The sequence below is a fragment of the Xenia sp. Carnegie-2017 genome, unplaced genomic scaffold, assembly GCF_021976095.1.
Source record: "Xenia sp. Carnegie-2017 unplaced genomic scaffold, XeniaSp_v1 HiC_scaffold_6, whole genome shotgun sequence".
In the NCBI taxonomy this organism is placed as follows: domain Eukaryota; kingdom Metazoa; phylum Cnidaria; class Anthozoa; order Malacalcyonacea; family Xeniidae; genus Xenia; species Xenia sp. Carnegie-2017.
In genome coordinates this window covers 548,897-566,079 of record NW_025813526.1, presented here as the reverse complement: position 1 = coordinate 566,079, position 17,183 = coordinate 548,897, and the positions used below count along the sequence as shown (strand labels likewise).

The window sequence follows — 17,183 nt, the reverse complement described above, 5'->3', positions numbered from 1 at the left end:
TGAGGAATTCCAGCATCGAGCTGCTTGTTTTAAGCCATACAAGCTCTTTTTCAGTTTGCATACATGATTAGGATTACCTTTATCAACATACCCATCTGGCTGACGCATGTAAATCCCTTCATTCAGATCTCCTTGTAGAAACGCTGACTTTACGTCCATCTGATGAACTTCCCAATCCAGAGAGTTAGCCAGAGCAAGTAAAGACCTCATTGAAGTGTTGCATATCACAGGCGAGAATACCTCCTGGAAATCAACTCCCGCAGCTTGCGAGTATCCTTGGGCTACCAGACGCGCTTTGAATTTCTCAATCGATCCATCAGCATTCCGCTTGACCTTGAAAACCCATTTACTTCCAACTAAATTCTTTCCACTGGGTAAAGCTACCAGCTCCCACGTTTTATTCTCCATCAGTGAAATATACTCAGCATCAGTGGCTTCAATCCATTCCTTTTTCTGATCACATGACCATGCTTCATTAATGTTCCTGGGTTCGTTAATATCTGCAGTGAGATCATCTGCAACATATACCTCTTCATCGGGGTATCTAACAGGGGGTCTTCGTTCTCTTCGCGAATTCAGATTCTTAAAGGGGTAGTCAGACCTTAACACAACTTTCGCTCATATGAAAGTGTATATTGTTCTTACCTCTCTCACGAAATCCTAGGTTTCCAATTCAAATTTAACTCGAGAAATAATGCCTTAAATGTGTGTATTTTTCGATCGCCTTTGTGTACATGCAAGCGAAGCCGCAGTCCAGCAGCGGTTTTTCGTCGTTACGTCACTGCGCGGTGATCGTTGTCAACATTAGACAAAATATACTAGCAAAAGTAGAAATTACGCATAAGCATATTCATCGTTGCATTTTATTTTCTAAGTTTTTAAATTATTTTGCGCAATGGATACGGATTACTCAAACGATTCCTCTAGTAATTATTCTGGAAGCAGTGTTTCAAACTACGAAGAAATGATTAACGATCAAAACATGATTCAACCATATGCTTATGAGCCGATTGAAACAGACTCTAGCGACGAGCCTATGGACGACTCCGACGAAGTTCAGCTGTAACAATGAATGAAGACTCAGCACAATTTGAGGGAATAGATACTCCGGACTGTATTACAGATAATCCTGTTTTTCGAAATCTTTGTTGAAATTATTGGGTATTACGACTGGCATGGAGTGAGTACAAACAACACTATGGTTCAAGAGCTGAAGAAGGACCTGAACACAAAAGACAAAGACATGTGGCTTACAGGCAACTGGTTCGATGGTGTTGGAATGTATTGGGCAAGGAAATTAGAGTACCACTACCATCTTTTGCTGTGAGCTACATTCGAGCACATTTCCAACCACCAGGTCTAGAAGAGGACTTTGTCTTTGAGGGTTTTAAATTCGCTGATGAATAATAATGGTAATGTAAACTATTATAGCCATATTTATAAGTATTGTTGATGAATTACTAATAAATAAAAATATAAATTGGATTTAGTAAATGAACAATAAATACAAATTATAATGGCCAAGCCAAACCAATTCTTTATTTGTGCTATGCAAGATTTTGGTGTACATAATTAAAAGTGCCTTTGCTAATGAATTTTAGCAAAACAAAAATTGGGCTACTTTACTATTAGAGATTCTCTATTATTGTGCTTGTATAACACTTTCTTTGTTTGGCTTTTCTATAGATGCAATATTTCTTGCAATGTTTGCTGATAAAGAAATCTTGTTATGTACATTTTTTACATTAAAACAGCAGACATCTTCCATCATACCTTGCAAGAACATGACACTCGCCATAATTGGCTTGGCTACCCAATTTTCTTGTCCTTTGGGAACATGATATTATATCACTTTCCCCTTGCTGCTTCCACATTGAACTTGTGCTTGTTTTCTGCCAGTGTTTACATTGTGGTCTATCACTGCCAACTTGGTTCTTGCAAGCATACCTTTTATACGAAAAGCACTTTTAATAAAGTACTTTCCTCCTTCCACTTGTGCTTATCGTGTTTAAAGGGTGAAAAATTGGGTAGCAAGCCAATTATGGTGAGTAAGTCATATTCTTTTGTGCAAGGTATGATGGAAGATGTCTGCTGTTTTAATGTAAAAAATGTACATAACAAGATTTCTTTACCAGCAAACATTACAAGAAATATTGCATCTATAGAAAAGCCAAACAAATAAAGTGTTTTACAAGCACACAAATCAAGAATGGGTAAACAGTCCCCCAAAAATAATTATGTATATATCAATATTTATAATTAATAATAAGAGAATCTCTAATAGTAAAGTAGCACAATTTTTTTGTTTTGCTGTGCAAATTCATTAGCAAAGGCTTTTAATTATGTACACCAAAATCGCGCACAAATAAAGAATTGACCATTATAATTTGTATTTATTGTTCATTTACTAAATCCAATTTATATTTTTATTTATTAGTAATTCATCATTAACAATACTTATAAATATGGCTATATAGTTTACATTACATTATTATTATTCATCAGCTAATTTAAACCCTGAAAGACAAAGTCTCTTCTAGACCTGGTGGTTGGAAATGTGCTGAATGTAGCAACAGCAAATGATAGTAGTGCTCTTTCGCCCCCCAACACCATCGAACCAGTTGCCTGTAAGCCACATGTCTTTGTCTTTTGTTTCAGGTCCTTCTTCAGCTCTTGAACCCATGTGTATTCCGTATAATCTCAACAAAGATTTCGAAAACAGGATTATCAGTAATACAGTCCGAGTATCTATTCTGAGTCTTCATCATTGTTACAACAGCTCGTCAAACTCGTCATAGGCTTCCAATTCTGTTTCAATCGGCTCATAAGCATGGTTTGAATCATTCTTCATCAGTTTGAAACACTGCTTCCAGAATAATTACTAGAGGAATCGTTGATAATCGTATCCATTGCGCAATAATTTAACTTAGAAAATAAAATGCACGCTTATGCGATATCTGTCTAATGTTGACAACGATCACCGCGCAGTGACGTCACGACGAAAACCGCTGCTGGACTGCGCTTCGCATGTACACATGGCGATCGAACAAGGCAAAATACACACATTTAAGGCATTATTTCTCGAGTTAAATTTGAATTGGAAACCTAGGACTTCGTGAGAGAGGTAAGAACAATATACACTTTCATATGAGCGAAAGTTGTGTTAAGGCCCGACTACCCCTTTAACTTGTTGCATAAAAGTTTCTTTAGGTTCAGGATTAAAAATATTATCTTCTCTTACAGCACGATCATCATTTTCTTCGTTATCATCATCTGTTTGCATAAAAGGTGTCTGTATCTCAAAAGTATTAGCAGTGTTTGAATTTTTATTGTCAAAGTTGTAAAACTTCCATTCATCAAAAATTACATCTCGGCTCTTGATGAATGACTTTGTTTCTGGATTGTACAATTTGAATCCTTTTGTACCTTCAGGGTAACCCATAAATATGCATTTTGAGGATTTAGCGTCTAATTTCTTCCGTTTGCTTTTAGGAATATGGGCATAAGCTAAGCAACCAAATACCTTCATGCTTGACACATCTGGCTTATAACCAAAGAAACATTCAAATGGTGTTACCTCTCTCACAGCAGTAGTAGGACTTCGGTTTTTTATATAGGTTGCTGTACTCACAGCCTCAGCCCAGAATTCAGTGGGAATGTCTGCATGAGCCATCATCGATCGAGCAGTTTCTAATAGTGTCCTGTTTATCCGTTCAGCCACTCCGTTTTGTGCTGGATTGTGGGGGACAGTGGTTTGATGTGTTATGCCTTTTTCTTTCAAGTATGAATTGAATTCTTTAGAGCAGTATTCACCTCCATTATCAGTGCGCAAGATATTCACCTTCTTTCCAGAATTCTCAGCATAGTTTACAAATTCCTTGAACTTTTCCAGGACTTGGTTTTTCTGTTTGATGAAATATATTTTGGTATATCGTGAAAGGTCATCAATAAATGTGACAAAATATAAAGATTTTCCAAGAGATGGTATCTCCATTGGACCACACATCACTGTGAACAATTTCGAATGACTTCTCTGCTCGGTGAGGGTCGTTCTTTGATAGGGAGTCCTATGTTGTTTCCCCATAATACATGATTCACACACAGACTTGATTTCATCTTCTTGAAAATTATTCATTCCTTTAACCATATTACCTTTAGCAAGTTTCGAAATGTTATCATATCCCAAATGCCCAAACCGACAATGCCATAATTCTCCCTGAGACATTTTCTTCGCAACATTGACTTGCTCATCACCGATAGTTTTTAACACAAATAATTTTCCACATATCTCACCTTTTGCCAATAACTTTCCATTTCTTGAGATTAAGCATTCATCTCCTTGAAACTTTATTGAGGCGCCCAATCTTGTCATTGCTCTTACAGATAACAAGTTTTTTCCTAATTCTGGAAGATACAGTACTTCACGAAGACTAATATTTTGGGTACGACCATTGATATCTGCCAAAATATTGTATGATCCTTTTCCATACGCTGATATGGTTCGATCATCACCTAGGTTTACAATGCATGGTTTCTTGAAATCCACATAATCATATAGACAGTTCTTTTGGTATGTCATGTGCTGAGTAGCCCCAGAGTCTACAATCCAGTGGACATTATCTCCACAGTTTGATGTAATTAAAGCTTCTTGATCAAGATCAGCTTCATCTTTCTCCGCACAATGGACGGATCCCTTATTTTGATCACCATGTTGTTGCTTATTCCCTCTTTTATAACGTTCTGGACAGTCTCTAGCAAAGTGTCCCTTTTTCTTGCAATTGTGACAAACTCCTTGAAATTGTTTCCTATAATCCCTTCGTTCTTTCCCTTTTCCATGAGTTGACTTGTCATTGTTAAATCTACCTCTTTGAACGGAATAGGCATCCTCATACTTCTTTTCATCACCCATTCATTCCACATCATTCAACAACATGCCTTTGACTTTTTCAAACGTTAAGCTATCTTCCCCAACAGCATCTAATGCGGTAATCAGAGGTTTGTACTCATCAGGCAAACTCGCTAAAAGTGTCATTGCTAGTTCTTTGTCATCTTGCTGAATTCCCATTTCTCTCAGCTGGTCGTATAGAGACTTCCTGTTATTAATATGATCTAACATATTATTCCCGTTCTTGAATCGACATGAATAGTACTGCTGGCGTAATCGCACTATTTGCAATATGGAGACTCTAGCGAATTAGTTTTTCAGCGCATCCCAGGCTTCCCTTGCAGTATGCGTTTCTCTTATATGAATTTGTTGTTCAGGTTCCACCGACAAGCAGATATACGTCCACGCTTTCTTCGACGCTATCTTAAACCCTTGTCTTACTTATGCCGTCGCATCCTCAGTCGGCGTTTCAGCCGATCAGTCGACATGACCAAACAAATCCATGCTCTCAAGATAAAGACGCATATTGAACGCCCAATCTCGGTAGTTTGCTCCATTCAACTTCGGGATTTTCATCGAAAAATTCGGAAAATCCGTTGACGTCGCCATACTTAAATTCATATAAATATTATCAATGTTTCGTTAAACTCACACAGTTGTGCTTCAGGCATATCTTCGAGTGTCCTGTGCCCATAACCTGTTAATTTATTGTTAAAGCACAAGCTAAACGACATATATTTAATAGTTTTAGTTACATAAAGAGCGTTGATCTAAGCAATGCGGTGTCGAGCAGAACACAAGTTAAAGTGTGAAAATTTTTAAATTAGCATACAATAAGTAGTGCTTACTAGATCATGTGACTAGCACTATGATCAGATGTATAATACTTTGTTTAATACATATGTAATGTATTGTCATTCCTAACACTTCCTTGATTTTGAGTGAGAAAGTGGATTGATCAGTGTCGATGATTTAAAAACAGGAAGGTGAGAATTTGTTTTTACATGAAGGAGAGGCTTGAAGATGTTTGTAGATAGTGGAGTTTTTGTCTGTGTGAGTCTGTTCCTTTATCCTGGTAGATAATTGGCGAAGTTTCACCAATATAGCAGGAATTACATCCCACATGAAAATTGATAAACTACCATACATTTGGAAAGTTCGGGAAGTGGGTCTTTAAACGAAAATAAAGATTTTATTTTGAAGGTGTGAAAATAAGTTTAACGTCAATGTCAGTGCAGTAGCGTTTAATGATTTGTGTAAGTTTGCGTTGTGTGTCGTGAGTAATCACCTATGTAAGGTAGTTTGAAATAACGTTTATTGTCAGGTTGTTGTATATCGTTAGTGTTAGTTGTGGAGTTAGATGAGTCAGTGCTTTTCTTGTTGTCCAAATAGTGTCGTATAGTGTTGTTGATGAAATGAAAAGGAAAAGAATTACGTTGGAGAGTGAATATTAGTTTCTTTAAATCACGTTGAAAGCCGATGTCTGTGTTGTTAAGTTTCCGTGCTCGTTGTGCTCGTTGTTGTTAAGTTTCCGTGCTGTTGTTAAGTTTCTGACATCGGCTTTCAAACGTTTATTTCAGAAACTTAACAACAGCACGGAAACTTAACAACAACGAGCACAACGAGCACGGAAACTTAACAACACAGACATCGGCTTTCAACGTTGAAAGCCGATGTCTGTGTTGTTAAGTTTCTGACATCGGCTTTCAAACGTTTATTGTAAGTTTCTGACATCGGCTTTCAAACGTTTATTTCAGAAACTTAACAACAGCACGGAAACTTAACAACAACGAGCACAACGAGCACGGAAACTTAACAACACAGACATCGGCTTTCAACGTGATTTAAAGAAACTAATATTCACTCTCCAACGTAATTCTTTTCCTTTTCATTTCATCAACAACACTATACGACACTATTTGGACAACAAGAAAAGCACTGACTCATCTAACTCCACAACTAACACTAACGATATACAACAACCTGACAATAAACGTTATTTCAAACTACCTTACATAGGTGATTACTCACGACACACACAACGCAAACTTACACAAATCATTAAACGCTACTGCACTGACATTGACGTTAAACTTATTTTCACACCTTTCAAAATAAAATCTTTATTTTCGTTTAAAGACCCACTTCCCGAACTTTCCAAATCTATGGTAGTTTATCAATTTTCATGTGCGGGATGTAATTCCCGCTATATTGGTGAAACTTCTCGCCAATTATCTACCAGGATAAAGGAACATACTCACACAGAATAAAACTCCACTATCTACAAACATCTTCAAGCCTCTCCTTCATGTAAAAACAAATTCTCACCTTCCTGTTTTAAAATCAACGACACTGATCAATCCACTTTCTCGCTCAAAATCAAGGAAGCTCTACACATTAATAAAACTAATCCCGATTTAAATATCCAAGTTCACCACTACAACACTATATTTACTTTATAATAATATTTTTTGTTATAAGTTCTTAATACTTATTTTTCTTTTCCTTTTTTGTAAATATTTTATAATTTTGTAACTAAATCATAATCCTATTCATTGTAATTAATTTATTCATATCATATTACGTATCATATTACTTAACACTAACCATTCTGCACTGAAGATGGCATTCTGATAATGTCGAAACATGTTTGCTTTCAAAAAAATCGTCGTTTTTCTCAAGTGTTTTTTAAAATTGCTGCTAATTAGAAATGAGTAAAGCACATTCATTCGTAAAGCAAATTCTGAGATACTTGTGAGGAATTTTTAGAAGGGGGACGCCAAGCTTTATGATGATAAAAGCTTCGTATACTTTTGTTACGACTAAAACTGATCTGCGTCTTGTCTCAACATACAAGATTACAACTATGAGTTTCTGCAGCCCAGCCATTTTTCAAAAACGATGAATATGGTTTTAAATGTTTAGCAGGAAATTGGAGTTGCTCTTGATGATTTTATTACGACTGGTAAAAATGATAAACAGCATTTGCTGAATGCCGATTTTTCACTAAATTGCCTTTACAGAATAAGATCCAACGGAGGAGATCAAAGAGTGTTTTCATTTAAACTTCATTGAAATATTTCATATTTCTGGTAAATCAACAATAAAGCTACCCATCGTCTCGCTGACGTGAATCTTTTCGAGAAGTGCGAACTTCGGCAAAGCCAACACGATTGATATTATATCTTGCCTGTGTGAATTGTCGATAGTTCATTCCAAATACAGCAAACTTGGTTAATACACTAAGCAGCATAGTATTTCTGGAGGTTTCTTATAATTGGTCAGACAAATGTCTATAATTCTTTTGGGACAATAAAAATTGACCGACAAAATATACCAATATGAAAGCATCGCATGTATTGGATTGGAGATTAGTGCAATTACCTCATAAGTCTTAAATTCAAATATCCCCTGTAGCCTATGATGGAGAAATAGGTCCTTGCAACCTTTCTTGTATTGCAGAAGTTTTAATGGTATGTTTATATCAAAGGCTTTTCTTCTTAGTAACATACCACGGGTCTTTGACCTTAAAAACTGGATCTTGAAAGCAGTGTTTTTATTTTGGAGCTGTCACGCTTGCAGATGTTGGCAATTCAACTTGGTGCATCTCAGTATGATGTCTAAAGCAAAACTTCAAAGAAAAATTGGTTAAACAGTGTGCAAATGCAATGGTCATCTTTTTTAATAAGTATGATGACAAAATCACCCCAAAACGATGTTGCATTGTCCACAGTTTTAGAGTATTTTTAGAAAGGTTGTCTAGAAAGGAGTTTTCCCATGCTCTGAAAAACGACCTTTTTAGATTAACCTGCATTAGAGATCACGAGACATTGCACCATCATTCGAATAAATCGTTGCATGCCCAGACTAAAAGGCATTTATTAGTGGATTTGTGACGTTATCTCAATGGAAATGAATTTATGGAAAGTTTACAGGTGCATTTGATGTATTATAAACACGTGGTGTCATATTTATAAATCACAAGTCTAAATGTATTAAGATCACCGAAGTCTTTAATCACCGCTTCTACAGCGTCTCGAGTAGTGCATTTTCTATTTTATGTTTATTATTTACCTAATGAAAAACAATCAGATAATAGAAGAAACCCAAGTGCCTTTATCTTCACCTTATTCTCTAGCTACGAATCTGGATGCAGTAAGAACAATGAGAACATTTAAAGACTTCACAAAGATGGTGAAGGCCGGTTCTCTTTAGAATATTGCACTACCTTTTATGTGGCAACAGGTTGTACACCTGAAAAAAAATATAATACAAAGAACCGTTAACAGAGCCTCATTTTAAGTAGGAAATGAATATCTGTACGATATTTGTGTGTATCATAATCCCTTATTCACGTAGGAAAACTTTACATTTTGAAATAATATCTAAGTCATATAATAATCCATTTTCAATACACCAAGTATGTTTGATTTTAGATAAAATTGAATATTTCAATACATCGTTTCTGAAGTTCATTGTTGAAGTTTGAATTGTTCCTTTCCCTTTTATCGCTGTTTTAAAGTGTTTATTCAATGAAATTTTACTGGAACATTTTTCATTGCTATATGATAGAGTAAAGTTTTCTGATAATGATGCAAAAATAAAAATTGAGATATCATATTTCTACCATTATTTATGGGTCCACAAACATTACAATTTTGGCAAGTTAGGCTTGAAAACTAATTGCTAATGTGTGACGTCATAAGTAGGACGCTCGTATAAGATGCAGCATGGCGAACATAGACAAGCCCGTCCTCACTGTGGAAAATATTGCGTTGCTGGCGGACCAAATAACGTCAGTTGTACAAACGGCCAACACACTAAAGGAGTGTCCATTCATTTTTTTTTGAAACACAAACAAAGAGACAAAAAGACACAGAGCTTGGATGGAATTTGTTCGTAAACACAGACCAGGTTGGATTCCTTCTCGACCGTCTATATTATGCCGCAATCAATTTGACGATGCAAGCTTTGAGCAGAATCGTACTGTTGCTGCATCGAGATAACCTAAATATATTCTTGACATGAGAAAGTGTAATGTTTTTCCAAATAATATCTCTTTTTGTATCCGAGCAGGATCAATCGCAAAAAAACTTGGAAGAGGAACATGCACAAGCACTGCTCCTAGCACATACCCATAGAAAACACAGATATTGCTCTAAATGCAGAGCACCGATGCTTGGACATCCAAGGAGTCATTGTCCTTAGTCATAACACATTAATTCATAAAAATTTAATGGGGCACTGGACAATCAAACATCTAGAAAAATTGTTCTAATCTCTATAATCAGTTTGAGCATATCATGAGAAAGAACCGCAAGGGAATTTGTTTCTTATGTTGTGGTAAATGCATACATGTAATGGTGTTCTATTATCCAACTCAATATATCCACAATATCGTCTAACAAGCCTTCTGTACGAAACTTCTCGATAATATCTAAAATGATAAAGAAAATGATAAGAAAGACGGCGTATTCAAATTATCTATTCCTTATTACAGCAGAATATAATTTATTGTCTTGCCTAACAAAAAATTTGAACAAATTCTCATTTGACAATTACATGGAATTCATGCTGATTCAGCTAATACTACCAATAAATCTAATTGGTGAACATTTTCTTTAGTTACTTACTCTCGTTTGTGTTTTGCCCCATCGTTGTCTGTAGAAATGCCCATCACTGCCTCTTAACAAAGCTCCAACCATTACTAATACTGCTGAGTTTCACACATTTTCGTAATCTTCATGCTGTGTTATACAGGAGATACGTTCAATGAAACCATCATAAATCATCTTTCCTATAACGCATGAAACCTCTCTGCAACAGCGACATTCTTGTGCGCCAACTAACAATTCATCCCGTCATAAGCCACATGTGCACCTTAAAGAGCATGAAGGTATTTTACGGCAGCTGAACAACAATTTAAATTATACCGCGAAAAGGCCCTTAACAATCGTTAATCGAAATTATCCTCTTGTATCTTGCCTCAAAAGTATCTGCCGGAATGCCATCCTTGTCTTCTTCAAAATTCAGCTTGTAATTTTGTCCAGCAATAGCTAAAGGCTCATCTTGATATGGTGAAATGCATTCAGGATGCATATTTACAACACCGAAATCCTCGCCATTTGAACTTTCTGTGGACAAACTCGCCTCTGAAACATTGTGACTACTAGTCCAGCTGTTAATGACAAAATTCTTCACTTTGATGATACAAGTATGAAACTTTCTCACATTCTTACTATGCCTAGAAACACAAAATTTTGATATAGGGCCAGCCCATATTTTACATTTATAATGAGTTCTGCGAATGTCATGTTTGATGACGTCATCGGTATTAAAAAAAAGTTCAGAGAAATCTGCAATTTCCCTGTATATTCTTATACAACAGCTAAAGACGATAAAAAAACTATATTACAACTTTTGCTTTTGAGCAATACATTCTGAAATATTCTACATTAAATGTGCTTTAAAAGTGCTGACTCAGCACTTTTGTTTAGTGCTATTGCTCTTTCTTAAATACATTGGAAAAGCGCCTAACGAAGAACAGTAATATTAAAATAATTTTAATGCCCTCATGTTATTGACAATCACCCCACAATTACACAAACGAGTACAAACTAAATGTGCTTTGACGCATTTACAACGACTAGAACATGAACTTTTGCATCCGCAACGAATAAGTTCATAACAGGCATCTTTAACTTGAGGGAGATTTGTCCACTTTGGTAACCAAGAATTTTCATCACGGTACCAGCCCCAACCTGACGGAGTTGGTATAACCTGCTCTTTCAAGCAGCACCGCTCCCAGAAAAATCCACCTTGTAACAATGCACGCTTAGTGTGCTGGAGCAACGCTTCTTGGGTTGGTGGAATGTTATCCAGTGTTCTGGACTTTTTGGCAAACAACTCTTGTCTAGCCTCATTGACTCTGGTGAGATTGCTTGTACGATCGTATAAGAGGACCACATATCGCTCAATCACCTGCAAAACATTGCATGAATTATAATAGAGACCTTATTTGATAGATAATACATGCCTTTGGCGGTTTCTGAATTACCTGCAAGGACGAACAATCAATCCTTTCTGGCAACAAATTTAGCTCTTGCAACGCTAATGTTAGCTCTGGAAATACATTCCATACATCCCATGCAGTTTTCTTTCCTCGACCTCCAAAAAAGGAAACAGTATCACACCCCATAAAAGCGTGAAACAACGGTAGAACAGATGCCTTGTCAGGTCCGATAGTCGATGCAATTGTATGCGCGGGAATATAACGCGAGTGCTTTCCTGTGCCATAAAGAACCCATAATTCTTCTGCTTTGATGTTTTTCACAATTGAAATGGCCAGTATCAATACGTCAGTATCATTTGTTCTTACAACAATCCTCTGGTGGCCGCAGTTACTTGCATCTAACACGTGCACCATCAATCGTGTGTCAGCCTCTTCATGATTACATGGTTCCAACATTGATACTTCGGTTCTTTTAGGGAAGCACAAGACCTTTTTTTCAAATGTACTGTAAATTTCTCTTCCTTCTTGAATCTGCTGGGAAATAACTTTCTGCGCTAAGAAATTGAATAGATCCATTTTGTTGGCATCTACGCGCAGGAAGCCCTTCCAGTCAGTAGGGATACGTGCTGTCGATGAAACCTTGCGGCGTTGACCAAAGCCTCTCTTCTCCCGTGCGTTTTTTCAGCGAATCCTCTTTGTATACATCAAACACTAAATCAATTCTTTTAGCTGATTGAAATTGCTTTAACACATAAGGAATGAAAGCAAACTGAGCGTACTCTTCGAACGTTTCCCAAGTTCCAGGTGAAATCATTTGAACAACAAAAGCTCCGCCTAAAATAATAACATCGGGAGTTGGTGACTGAACTTTGGTAATGGGCTCGATACACTTTGTCAAGTCTGCTTTATTATCAGTACGCAAACTTCCTGCTTGTGAGAGAGATGGTGGCCATGGTTGGTTCTCATATTTAAAGAAATCATCGAGATCACCACTTCGATTTTGACTGGCTATATACAATCTTGAAAATAAAGCACAGTCTAGTTTCAGAGTTTGTATATTTACTTTATCTTTTGACGAAACTCTTTTTCTTCCTGTTTTAAACGTTGGCAGATTATTTTTTTCAACGTTTCAGTAATACTCTTGCTTCTCTCAACAAATCTTTCTTTAACAAATGCTTGATATTGTTCTTCTCCAAAGGTTACAACATTCTTCACCGTGACAACAACGGAACTGTTCATCACGTCATTTGTGTGGACGGCAAATAGGTCTTCGCTCTCTTCTACAAAAGGATTCCCCATCGCTTGAAAATTGGAGACGACATTTGAGACATCTTTATAAAATTCTCTTTGAATGGATGGAGTTTGCTCATGGTGTAGCTGACTGCCTACATGTGTACTCATCTCGAATTCCCTAATTATTCGTGCAATTTCTGGACCTGCAATCATACATCTCCTTAAAGCTGAAAGGTTTTCGGTTAGTCCCACAGCACCACCTTCTCCCTTTACCACTGCATTAACTTGCTCGTGAGCATGATCTAATGCTATAGCTGAAAACTGTTTCTTCGTTTTATGCACCACAAACGAGCCCTTGGAGAACTGGTTAAAGACGTCAGGGTGTTTGAATGTAAGCTCCGACATATTACGGATATGGACAGAAAGCCATCTTGCATAATTAACATTGTCCAAAGCAAACATCCACGGGACAAGTTGCTTAATTGACTGGAAGTACAAGGAGAAATTAGCTTCTCTAAATGATCGCACTAGTTGTAAACAGAGTAATTCTAGTTCCAAAAGTCTGGTCCAATACAGAAACTGAGGATGATCCTTTGACATATCTTCTTTCCAAATAGGTTTTTTCAATTAGGTTATTCTGAATGCTAACACAAGTAAGGTAATAAATCTTAAAGAAACTTAATTGAATGTTCTTCATTGTTTCGATACGATTTATCATTGCACTATGGTGAAAGCCGGGAGGGCACATTGTTATACACTTTATATATATATATATATATATATATATATATATAAAAGTGCTGACTCAGCACTTTTCAGAATATTCCATGACCAATATTTGGGAAAGTATTGCCCAAAAGAAAAAGTTGTAATATAGTTTTTCTATCATCTTTAGCTGTTGTATAAGAATATACAGGGAAATTGCAGATTTCTCTGAACTTTATTTTTTTTTACTACCGATGACGTCATCGAACACGACATTCGCAGAACTCGTTTTAAATGTAAAATATGGGCTGGCCCTATATCAAAATTTTGTGTTACTAGGCATAGTAAGAATGTGAGAAAGTTTCATACTTGTATCATCAAAGTGAAGGGTTAGGTGTTTTTTCTGTCGTTAACAGCTGGACTATACTCTCGTTGTCTTAATCAGAAATTTTTTTGTTTAACAATTTTATGTTTGCAAGAAAACTTTTTTTTAAATGAAGAAATGATCTTCCGCACTTTGCTGGACAATTTAAGCAATCGTCTCAGGAACCTGAAAAAATCAGGTGACTCAACGGGATTCGAACCCATGACCTCTGCGGTGCCGGTGCAGTGCTCTGACCAACTGAGCTATGAAGTCACACAGTGGTGAGCAGGTCACCTGATTTTTTCAGGTTCCTGAGACGATTGCTTAAATTGTCCAGCAAAGTGCGAAGATCATTTCTTCATTTAATTTCAAACACTGCACTGCATAAAACATTCATACGACATTCCTTTCACGAGAAAACATGAGCCCAACAATATGCTCACCACTGTGTGACTTCATAGCTCAGTTGGTCAAAGCAACGTATCGGCACCGCAGAGGTCATGGGTTCGAATCCCGTTGAGTCCCCTGATTTTTTCAGGTTCCTGAGACGATTGCTTAAATTGTCCAGCAAAGTGCGAAGATCATTTCTTCATTTAATTTCAAACACCGCACTGCATAAAACATTCATAACACTTTTTTAAGCGCGTCTATAAGCATCGTATTGCTTGTTTTTATATAGAAAACAGCGGTATCCGTCCAGGTGCGTCCTACTTTTGACGTCACGCGAGATGGCAGCAAAATTCACACACACACACACTACAGCATTTCAAGGGCATTTTATGCGCATTACACTATACCATGAATAATATACCCATTTGCTCAGAAAAGTTTATATTTTAATCTTGACCCGTAAAAGCGCCTGCGAATTTTCATTGCATAAACACTTTAAGTGAGCATTTTAAATAATTGAAAGATTCTTTGATGAAGTCATTTCTTGATTTTTCAAAATCAGTCACGAGAGCATTGGCAATGTGGTGCTCTCAATGTGGTACACCAAAATTCAAAGGCATTGCATTCCTACAATAAATAAAAAACGAGCGTTTGTTGAAAAATATTGAATATGGTTGTTAGTGGTTACAGTTTTTGCAAAAAACGGCCAAGAAAGCACAAAAACTAACAAAATCTAGAGAGAGTGAAATTGAGCCAAACAGATTCTTGTATAAAAAGAGTACTTCAAGTAATGTTAAGATCTGTTACTTATCAGGTGTTGGTTGGTGATGATTATTGAAACGGCAAGTTGATCACTTGTGAAAAGGACGTTCCTGATGTTAAGACAACCCTAGTTATTCTAACACTTCCTTAAAAACCTTAATGCAATCGATTTAAGTTTGCAAATAATATGAATGAAATCCTGTGCGATGCAAAGTGCCGTTATCTTATTCAGCATTCACGTATGCACAAATTTATTATATATAACGTTGGAACTGTTTTTTTTTCGCTCTTTAATTTCGTTTTTTTGTTGTTCTTGTTGGAGTCTTTAATGGAAATCTTAAGCTTAAAGCAATGAAAAGTTTATTTCTTTCCTCTTTTAATATAAGCGTTTTTTAATAAAACTTTAACTGACAAGATTAAACATGTAATTTTTCGCTTTTGTGCATTCAGATCTCTATCTACTGTGCGATTACAAAAGCGTCAATACTTTAAATTGTAGAAAATGTTATCAGACACGTCAAAAGTTCATCATATGACAATAATGTCAGAATTTAAAGTGATAATTTAGAACTTGATAAAATATTTATTTGCCAACTCGCAAATTCCCCGAATTTAAATTTTTCGATGAAACTTGTCAACTTTCCACTGTCATTTAAGAAAAACTTTGGTGTTTTTGCATTTTTAAATAGCTAAAGCTGCCAGTTTTGAGATTTTTTTTACTTTGTTTGGTTACTGAAAAATGTTTGCAGTTTGCAACTTTTTACTTTATAGAACTTCCTTTCGGTGAAGCACATAAGCAGGTAGCACTTAAGTCATTGAAGTATAAAAATGTACTGATTTCCCAATAAGGAATGCTAGCCTGTACGTCCAAGCATTAGCGCTCAACAGCAAAAGTAATCATCTATGAAAAAATATAAAGAGCAAAATCTGCTGTTGCAACAACCAAATGTATGGCTACAAAACAACTCTGAATAAAATTTATTGTTTGATATATGTATTCATCTCTTTCTATCGTTTCTGAATCTTCTTTATAACGCTACGACTAAACATACCATGCGCGTAGCGCTTTGTCAGCAAACGTGATGGTGGGCAGGTTTTCTTTACATAATGTTTTCTTTTAGAATTCTCAAAAAAATCTTATCAATGTCGATGAGAAGATTTCATTATGTTTGTGGATTAATTTCATAAAAGCGACGCTGCACACAAAGTTTTATCTTGGAGGTTAGAGTGAGATTAAAGTTAAGCAATCACAGCAAGAAATTCAATCGAAATAAAAACGAGGATCTTACCTACATTAAAAGAAACATAACCCATAAATACTACTCTAGTACTTAAATGCTTTGGATGGTAAAAAAACACGCATTTTTTGTAACAAATTAAGTATGCCAATTTTACTTTGCTGGTACCGGTTGTACGAAAGGCGTTTAATTAATAATCACTGTTTAAACCACCCTCCAGCGTATAAATTTTAAACGCTTGAAAATTTGCGTTGTACGAATTCCGTTTAACTCCATCCACCGGTTAAATTTTGCCTATCCACCGAGTAAAATGAAACGGTCTAATGAGACCTTGTAAGTCGCTAAACAGCGGATAAAGCGTTGTTGTCTTGTAGTTTTTTTTTCTCATATGGCTTTCAGATTACATGTCATTAATTTCTACGCTCTCCAAAAAGTATATCGACCGGCTGAGAGAATTTATAAACGTGAAATACGATGTGAAATAGACGACCGGCGTTTCAACGTACTACAGTGACAACGAGTAACGAGTTACATATGAACGCTATCGCTTCAGTCAAAAAACTACTAGTTCTACATAACATGTCTTGCCAAAAC

The 17,183-nt window shown here is 36.2% G+C and overlaps 1 protein-coding gene across 3 annotated transcripts in view; it reads left to right on the top strand.

Annotated features, from left to right (window-relative positions):
• The window catches only part of LOC124456754 (transient receptor potential cation channel subfamily A member 1-like), an 82,049-nt gene that overhangs the window by 40,964 nt on the left and 23,902 nt on the right, over positions 1-17,183 (top strand). The gene's annotated exons all lie outside the window — the stretch shown is intronic.